This window comes from Agrilus planipennis, unplaced genomic scaffold (genome assembly GCF_000699045.2).
Source record: "Agrilus planipennis isolate EAB-ADULT unplaced genomic scaffold, Apla_2.0 scaffold52, whole genome shotgun sequence".
NCBI classification, from domain to species: domain Eukaryota; kingdom Metazoa; phylum Arthropoda; class Insecta; order Coleoptera; family Buprestidae; genus Agrilus; species Agrilus planipennis.
This window is the reverse complement of record NW_020438883.1, coordinates 1-9,885: the sequence shown is the minus strand read 5'-3', so window position 1 is coordinate 9,885 and position 9,885 is coordinate 1. Positions and strand designations below refer to the sequence as shown.

At 35.2% G+C, this 9,885-nt stretch overlaps 1 long non-coding RNA gene across 1 annotated transcript in view; it reads left to right on the top strand.

The window, feature by feature from the left end:
* Positions 1-9,250, top strand: part of LOC112906758 — a 12,594-nt gene extending 3,344 nt beyond the window's left edge. The window contains exons 2-3 of the long non-coding RNA XR_003232566.1: positions 7,269-8,350; positions 8,916-9,250. This is a non-coding gene — a long non-coding RNA (uncharacterized LOC112906758). The remainder of the gene's footprint in view (positions 1-7,268; positions 8,351-8,915) is intronic.
* The last annotated feature ends 635 nt before the right edge of the window (positions 9,251-9,885 follow it).

Below are 9,885 nucleotides of genomic sequence, written 5' to 3'. Positions count from 1 at the left end.
GTGCAAATGCAAAATATTTTTTAGAGTACTTTATTTAATTTATATGTACCATGTGCCACTCACATTAACCTATAAATGCTCAGAGAACACATTTCCTTTTGAACCCTTGCCACGTAATAAGTGCGACGAAAAAATATTCGGTAACCAGTGTTTCTATGTTTTTAACGATACTCTTTTCGATGGTGTTGGTTAAAAATACCTCCGACAATATTAAAGCATGGAAAGATCGAAAATAAACAAAAAAAACGTGATTTTTGAATTGACTGTTTTCTTAAAAAGTAATTTTTTGTGTCCTTACGATTTTTTATATGCTTAAAACCTATATAGATCATGACCTCAATATCTAAACATGAAATAATCACCCTTGGTCAAGTCGAAATGTCTTTACAAACTGTTTGATCAAACCAAGTTTAATGTAAAGTGGTGGAAGCAATACTTTCTTCTTTCAAACTCGTATTGATGACATTTTTCATTCCGACTTCCAATTGCATTCTAATTTGGACATAGAAATACCGAATAACAATGATTTTGATTTACCATAAGTCCACTGTCTTAACACTTCAACACATAACCGGCATATTTTATCGTAACCCAGTGTTTATCCTGATGACACAACTTCATTCTGAAGTAAGCTTAATAAGCATTTTTTACAAAGTCTGTTATATTCAATCTTTACTTAACTATTATATATTCTCCGCAAATGTAAAAAAATACATTTGAATAGTTTTTACAACTCCGAGAAGCCATAGTTAAAGATAAATGAAACACAATCTTTTATTAATATCATATCTCTCTCAATAATGGCGCGATATAAACTATTTTTTTTTTTCAGGCGGTGTAAATGACTGTTGTGACTTTCAGACTATCTAAAATAAAGTAAAAGACAATATAATGCTCAGTCAGAGAGTATTAAACAAACATAAGGTATAAAATGAATTTTCTGAAAAAACAAATAAATTTACCGATTCAAAGGGTTATATATATTTACATATATTAATCTACATACAAAAAAAATGTGACGTGATACGTTAAAACAAAGTTTCTATTTGCAAAATATAGTCCAACATTTACATGCTTAAGATGAATTTGTACAAAACACTTTTTTATCGCAGACCTGTGAATTCATCTCATGATTTTAAAATTACATTGATGCGTTAATGTGTCATGTAAAATACATGGTCATTAATCAACCATGGTTCAAAGAGGCTTTAATAAGGATTGTTAAAACTCTGTAAAGTGTCACATTTTTTAGCTGAATCGAACAAAATTTCAATCTTCGTGGACGTTTTTGGCATAATTATAGATATGTTATTTTAAAACCAAAAATGTCTGTAAGCATCAACGTTTACATATTATTATTCAAACTTAAATTTTTGGAGCTACTGCCTTGTAAAGAGTCATTTGTTTTCAATAAATCAAGAAAAAAATCGATTTTTTAAGCGCCTCTGGTATAGTTAAAAATTTTCAAAAATTGTTGATAAAATTTCTAAGCTAGAATTCTTGAAAAAGTCGTTGAATGCATCAACCTTTACTCTTTCCGATGGGCGGAGCAGATTTTAATTACCCGCCGTTTTGTTGTATAAACTATAACGGTGATGTCGAATTCCCTCCCGCAGGTAGTTTTGGTTAAAATATAGATAGTCGAATTCCCTCCCGGGTACTAGCCGAGTTCCCTCCCGTTCGTATCAGCTCCGATAATTAAGTTAACGACTACTTACCGATTTTATTTATCGAAAATAAACATATATTTATAGTGCACTTACACAATTAAAGAAAAAATAATTTCAGAAAGGAGACACATATCAGTTATGAAATGTTTATTTATTTAATTTTAAAATAGTTTTCCACTACCTTAACAATTCAATGTTTGGAAATTCGTGTGCGTCTAGCTTTTTGATGCAATCATCTAGAAAAACTATTAGTTTTAGTTTGTCTTGTTAACAATTTTTTAAAATTAGATGTAACACTTCGTATTTTAACATAAATTTGCCATTGAAAATTATTGTGGTGTCAATAATATATGAATAATATTAAGATTAATATGTGATGTGAGGCTGTATTATTTAAACAACTCTTTATGACTTTATAGTAGCAATTAGCACTCAAGGTCATCCGCCGCCATTGGGAGGCAATTGATGTATGATTAGGGGGGAATTCGACATACCGAAAATTTTAACCCTAATTAAAAACAGGTGTATGGGAGGGAACTAGGCATTATCTCCTTGTTTTTTGATGCAATCATCCAGAAAAACTTTATTCGTTTTAGTTTGTCTTGTTAACAATTTTTTAATTTAGATGAAACAATTCGTATTTTAACATAAATTTCACATTGAAAATCTTGTAAAACAAGGTCATCCGCCGCCATTGGGAGGCAATTGATGTATAATTAGGAGGGAATTCGACATATCGAAAATTTTAACCCTAATTAAAAACAGGTATATGGGAGGGAACTAGGCATTATCCAACTATAACTGAAAAATTTTAAAATGTCTACTATTTTCCGTAGTTCGAGCATATTTTAATTTACTTTTTTGACGGACTTCTTAGCTTAAAAATTTCATCCAGAATTTTGGAAAATGACTTGACGCATTTAATGTATGTCGTTTCTGATGGTAGCAGAAATTTAAATTAGCATGTGTGTTGTCTGTTTTTGAAAAATTTAGCAAAATTAAATTCATCGCGCACCCATTTGGTATTCAAATCAAACTTTGAAAATGTCTTTGTATACACCAATATCCGCATAAACATCTGCTGATTCTGACGACTTAAATTGATTTTCAATCAAATTTAATCACTTTAACAAATCTTAATTCACACATTAAATTAGTAAGCTACATCTCCGCAAGGTGCCATCTGCTTTTGATAGGTACGTCGGCAAAGAGTAAAACCAAAATCTTAGCGCCTTTTTGACAAATTTCATCACGAAACTTTGCAAATATCTTTGTCAACGGCAATGTCTGCTTTTTATTTACTGATTCAAATATACTACAGAATGTAAAACCTTGGCACTAATTTGGTATCTATAGTTACAATTTTTGACTTGAAACTTTGAAAATGGCCTAGTATGCATCAAGATGTACTATTCTTGAAGGTTCGAGCAGATTTTAACTCGGATTTTAAATTTATTACTTGCGGCCTCGCAAAGTCTCACCTGCTTTTGACAAAACAAACAATATTCAAATATTTGTGCATATCTTTGGCGTAGTTACAATTTTTATCCCATTATTTTGAAAATGTCCTGGTATACACCAATATGTATTTTTGACGTGACAACGTCTTATAATTCGATGGAGCTGGTTGCACGCACGAAAAAGCATGACTCATGCGGCGTTACCTCGTTCTGAGGCGTTCCATTTAAGGCTTGAAGTGAAAGCGAGAGCGCGGAACGAGCGACAAAGAGGCATAATCGGCCTCCGCGTTCGGCAGCGTTCGACATCTGTCTCTCTCCTACTTGAGTGAGCGATGCGTCCGCGTGGACAGCTGCTATACAATAATACATTTCCATTTACCTCCTCTATATCCATACAAAATATCTATCAAACAAAATTAAAATTTTCTTTTGAAAAATGAAACCATTCCATCAGTATTTTCTTATGACGTTGTCACATTCAACTATAGTCAGTAAACCGACTTTACAGACAACCGATGTTTTCCTATGGTTTCGGCAGATTTGAACTTGGACTCCAAATTTACGAACTACAGCTCTGCAAACTGTCATTTGTTTCTAATAAATCAAACAAAATCCATCTTTTTGTGCACCTTTTAGGCATAGTTATAGATTTTGTCTCGAAATATTGAAGTTGTCTCTACATGAGCCAATATGTGCTCTTTCCAACGATTCGAGTTGATTTTAATTTGGTCTTCAAATTTACCAGCTACAACTCTGCTATGCTGTTCCTGATGGTTCGATGAAATTTGAATTCGGACTCCAAATCGACTGCCTACGGCTTTCCGAAGTCTCTTCTATTGTTGATGAAGCAAACTAAATTGAAATCATCGCTCACATTTTTCGCATAGTTACAATCTTGGGTCGGCTCTAGCGCGGATCAGGAGTGTCACAATTTACAACTGCTTTCGTCGAAAACTTGCCGCGTTCATTGGGCTTCGAACGAGCCAAGTTTGGTGCGGATCGGACGTCGACCTGCGGAGCTACGGATTTTTAAACGCGACCATGTTTGCGAGCGCACAACTCCTATGTTTGACGTTTTGCGAGCTGTAGCTCGAAAACGGTAGGACCTATCGGAAAAATTCTTTTACAGACGGATGCCCCGTCTCGGTGCGAACGATTTGGACCGTATCCGGTCGAATTTGGTGTTGATGAAAAATTCAAAATTTTTAAAAATTTTTTTATTTTTTTCTCTTCGAAATTAAATTTTTCCTGTACATTTAGGTACGGGCTAACCGTTGGTGAAAGAATTTTTGCGCTATCATTAACAGTTCGTGTGATATGTTCTTCTAAACATTTTATTCTCGATTGGGAAAATAACACTTGGCTAAAACTTCCGACAGCTATAACTCCGAAACAGAACATCGTAAGTTGGCGCTTTTACTCTCGACGGAGAGGACAGTATGTCTAGAAAATTTTAATAGTACTCCCATAAAGATCGGACAATTCTGTCCGGAAATAGGGGTCATCCTGTAGCCTCAGGAAAAAAGTAAAACGAACAAAAAGAAAATTTCGCCAATTGGGTCGGCTCTAGCGCGGATCAAGAGTGTCACAATTTACAACTGCTTCCGTCGAAAACTTGCCGCGTTCATTGGGCTTCGAACGAGCCAAGCTTGGTACGGATCGGACGTACACCTGCGGAGCTACGGATTTTTAACCGCGACCATGTTTGCGAGCGCACAGCTCCTATGTTTGACGTTTTGCGAGCTGTAGCTCGAAAACGGTAGGACCTATCGGAAAAATTCTTTTACAGACGGATGCCCCGTCTCGGTGCGAACGATTTGGACCGTATCCGGTCGAATTTGGTGTTGATGAAAAATTCAAAATTTTTAAAAATTTTATTATTTTTTTCTCTTCGAAATTAAATTTTTCCTGTACATTTAGGTACGGGCTAACCGTTGGTGAAAGAATTTTTGCGCTATCATTAACAGTTCGTGTGATATGTTCTTCTAAACATTTTATTCTCGATTGGGAAAATAACACTTGGCTAAAACTTCCGAAAGCCATAACTCCCAAACGGAACATCGTATGTGGGCGCTTTTACCCTCGACGCAGAGCACAGTATGTCTAGAAAATTTTGATAATACTCCCATAACGATCGGACAATTCCGTCCGGAAATAGGGGTCATCGTGTAGCCTCAGGAAAAAAGTAAAACGAACAAAAAGAAAATTTCGCCAATTGGGTAGGCTCTAGCGCGGATCAAGAGTGTCACAATTTACAACTGCTTCCGTCGAAAACTTGCCGCGTTCATTGGGCTTCGAACGAGCCAAGCTTGGTACGGATCGGACGTACACCTGCGGAGCTACGGATTTTTAACCGCGACCATGTTTGCGAGCGCACAGCTCCTATGTTTGACGTTTTGCGAGCTGTAGCTCGAAAACGGTAGGACCTATCGGAAAAATTCTTTCACAGACGGATGCCCCGTCTCGGTGCGAACGATTTGGACCGTATCCGGTCGAATTTGGTGTTGATGAAAAATTCAAAATTTTTAAAAATTTTTATATTTTTTTTTCTTCGAAATTAAATTTTTCCTGTACATTTAGGTACGGGCTAACCGTTGGTGAAAGAATTTTTGCGCTATCATTAACAGTTCGTGTGATATGTTCTTCTAAACATTTTATTCTCGATTGGGAAAATAACACTTGGCTAAAACTTCCGAAAGCCATAACTCCCAAACGGAACATCGTATGTGGGCGCTTTTAACCTCGACGCAGAGCACAGTATGTCTAGAAAATTTTGATAATACTCCCATAACGATCGGACAATTCCGTCCGGAAATAGGGGTCATCGTGTAGCCTCAGGAAAAAAGTAAAACGAACAAAAAGAAAATTTCGCCAATTGGGTAGGCTCTAGCGCGGATCAAGAGTGTCACAATTTACAACTGCTTCCGTCGAAAACTTGCCGCGTTCATTGGGCTTCGAACGAGCCAAGCTTGGTACGGATCGGACGTACACCTGCGGAGCTACGGATTTTTAACCGCGACCATGTTTGCGAGCGCACAGCTCCTATGTTTGACGTTTTGCGAGCTGTAGCTCGAAAACGGTAGGACCTATCGGAAAAATTCTTTCACAGACGGATGCCCCGTCTCGGTGCGAACGATTTGGACCGTATCCGGTCGAATTTGGTGTTGATGAAAAATTCAAAATTTTTAAAAAATTTTATATTTTTTTTTCTTCGAAATTAAATTTTTCCTGTACATTTAGGTACGGGTTAACCGTTGGTGAAAGAATTTTTGCGCTATCATTAACAGTTCGTCTGATATGTTCCTCTAAACATTTTATTCTCGATTGGGAAAATAACACTTGGCTAAAACTTCCGAGAGCCATAACTCCGAAACGGAATCTCGTAGGTGGGCGCTTTTACTCCCCACGCAGAGCACAGTATGTCTCTAAAATTTTGATAATACTCCCATTAAGATCGGACAATTCGATCGGGAAATAGGGGTCATTTTGTAGCCTCAGGAAAAAAGTAAAACGAACAAAAATAAAATTTCGCCAATTGGGTCGGCTCTAGCGCGGATCAGGAGTGTCACAATTTACAACTGCTTCCGTCGAAAACTTGCCCCTTTCGTTGGGCTTCGAACGAGCCAAGTTTGGTACGGATGGTGAAAGAATTTTTGCCCTATCTTTAATTGTTCGCCAGAAATGTTCTAAACGTTTTGTTCTCGATTGGGAAAATAACCCTTGGCGAGAACTTCCGACAGCCTTTATCGAAATCGGGGCGTTCAATCCGAAAATATGAACTGGACCGTGGACTTAGGAAAACTACAAAACGAGGGTGAGGGTAAATTCCGTGAATTAGTTGAGCTCTACCGCAAACCCGGACGGTTAGATTTGATGACTCCTCTAAAAATTGACCACATTTTCGTTTGGCTTCGAACGAGTCCTGTTTGGTGAATATAGGTTTTTGGGCGGCGGAGCTCCGGATTTTCAAGTGCTGTCGTGTTCGTAAGCTCGAGACTTCTCAATTTTAGCTTGAAGTTCAATTAAGAGGACTAGAAAGAATTCACTTATACATATATTACTATTTCTAGCTATCGGTTTTGGATTGAATTATAATAAAAATTTATGCCAGTTTTAGGATTTTTTCTATTTTTTCCAGGAACTATTTTGGTATCCGAAAATGACAGCCTCAGAACTCACTAAGGAAATGGTTGGAATTGGAGAAATATTTTGCAATTTGGACAGTTTTGGAAAAAGATAAGTGAAATTTTTTATTCTTTTGTGTTTCCATACGGCTTGCTTTTCATAAAACTAGGAATTTTTCTTAATTAAGCAAGAGTCAGTCGTCATTGAAAAATTTTCACTTAGGGTAAGATATATGTACCTTTTTCTTCATTATTTTTTAAAACTATCGAAAAAAGAGTATCAACACAAAATTCCAACAATAAGGTTACTTTTTAAATTTAACAATTTAAGCGTTCATAAATGTATTTAACATTTTTAGAAGCAAAAAATTTTAAAAGCATACAAAACAGAAAATAATCCAATGATTACTGCATACTTTAAATATTCAATTGGAATTTTAAACTTAACAAAATTTCATCTATAACTGAGAAAAGCTTTTTTTCCGAGTGTAATTTTCTTTTCTTTCTTTTCCGAATACTTGCTCTCTCTGCCAGACAAAAATATTGCTAAAGGATCTGTTTTTATTAATTGTGTAATTGATAAAGTGTGAATTTATTTTTTAATTGGTACTGGGTAAGTCTTTTTTTGAATGGCAATTGCGTTTTATTGCAATTTCATTTTTCGGTACAATTAAGTTAAAATTAGACAAAAATTATCTCATTAGTTGTAGGTAGTTGGTTTAATTATTTATTCTGGCATACTTATTCGAAATTTGGTTATTACGGCTCACGTCTTCAGAATTATGTTATGAAATTTGAGCAGAATTTATCTGATTTTTTTTGTATTTCATTCGATTTCAAGAAGTAACTGTTGAACAGAAAGCTCTCGATAATAAATAACACGATTATCTAGGTTTGACGGTCGCGGGAAGGTTATTTTGCCCATATTGTGTTTATTAGTGTATTCGTGTGAATACTTGTTTGCTCGACAAAGAAATACGAAATTTTATTAAGAAATTAATCATAGATGTTTAGTTCTGTGCGTTCATTTTTGTTAGACGGGTGTGGTTTTTAACTCTAGATTATTATCAACTGTATTTTGGATTAATAATTTCTGGTGAGTTTGATAGCTGGATAATTTTTGCTTGTTGTTAGGATTAATAAGTCGTATACATATTATTTAATTCGAATATTTCTCCATTGCTGTAAAGTGTTGTTATTATTGTATTAATTTGTTTGTAAGAGAGCTTTTTTGTTTTACTGAGTACCTAGTATTTTTTATGATACAAATTTTAACATGAACTTCAGATAAGTAAGCAACAAATAAATACACTTATAGATTTTATACAAATATCTGTGTCGTTAATTGTTGCTTATTAATTAAGTCATAATCTATTTTACTTTTTTTCTTAGGGCGGCGGTCAAAAAATATATAACTAATGTTTTTTTGTATGAAGGTTTATTTAACTATCATCACACCTTTCGAAGTTTTAATGCTCACATTTGTCTTCAGTTCATGTTAATTCACACAATACTCAGTAGTATTATTTATTATTAGTTATATATTTTTTGATCACCACCCTGAAAAAAAGTTATAATTTTAACGGTTAGGATATCGAGGGTATATTAAAACATAATAACAATTTATACCAATTTAAGAATTGTTTTTCTATCTTTTTCAGAAAAAATATTCTAAACCAAAACTACAATGCCTCAAGATGTTTTCTAAGAAAATGGTCGCAATTTTGGAGTGTCTACTTGTTGATAATTTGGACAATTTTGGTTAGTCGCAACATAAAAAAGATAAAATGGCTCCACTTTTGGAGTATCTACTTGCTCGCAAATTGGACAATTTTGGTTAATCGCAGCATAAAAAAGATAAGTTAACACTTTTTTATATTTTTATTTAATTATGTACAGGATGCATTTTCTAATTTGATACCACCCTTTATCTTCATAAAAAGCTTACGAAATTGATATTTAAAGTACTAACCTCACGCTAAAAAATTTTCCTGAAAGTGTCTTTGGGAACACGATATAGTGCTATCTTTGTCTCTCTCATTGCGGTTGAGCTGAAATGACGTCTGGTACGAGATCTCAACAACAACTCACCCAAAGGACATGTCAAACGTGCCTTCTAGCAGTTTCTGAGCCAGTTTCGTGCAATAAATGTCTGAAACTATTCCATCCCCAATGTATGAACTTTTCAAATTTTGTTTTTGAATGGAGAAAATACAAGGGTTGTGGACCATGCTTCTTTGCGGCTACTGAAGCCTCCGTCCCAGAGAACTGTAGGTTAATTGAAATATAATAAAGAAAAACTCTTACCTATTACAGCGGGGCTGAATAATGGTGGCCTTGGGTGGTTAANGTACGGGCTAACCGTTGGTGAAAGAATTTTTGCGCTATCATTAACAGTTCGTCTGATATGTTCCTCTAAACATTTTATTCTCGATTGGGAAAATAACACTTGGCTAAAACTTCCGAGAGCCATAACTCCGAAACGGAATCTCGTAGGTGGGCGCTTTTACTCCCCACGCAGAGCACAGTATGTCTCTAAAATTTTGATAATACTCCCATTAAGATCGGACAATTCGATCGGGAAATAGGGGTCATTTTGTAGCCTCAGGAAAAAAGTAAAACGAACAAAAA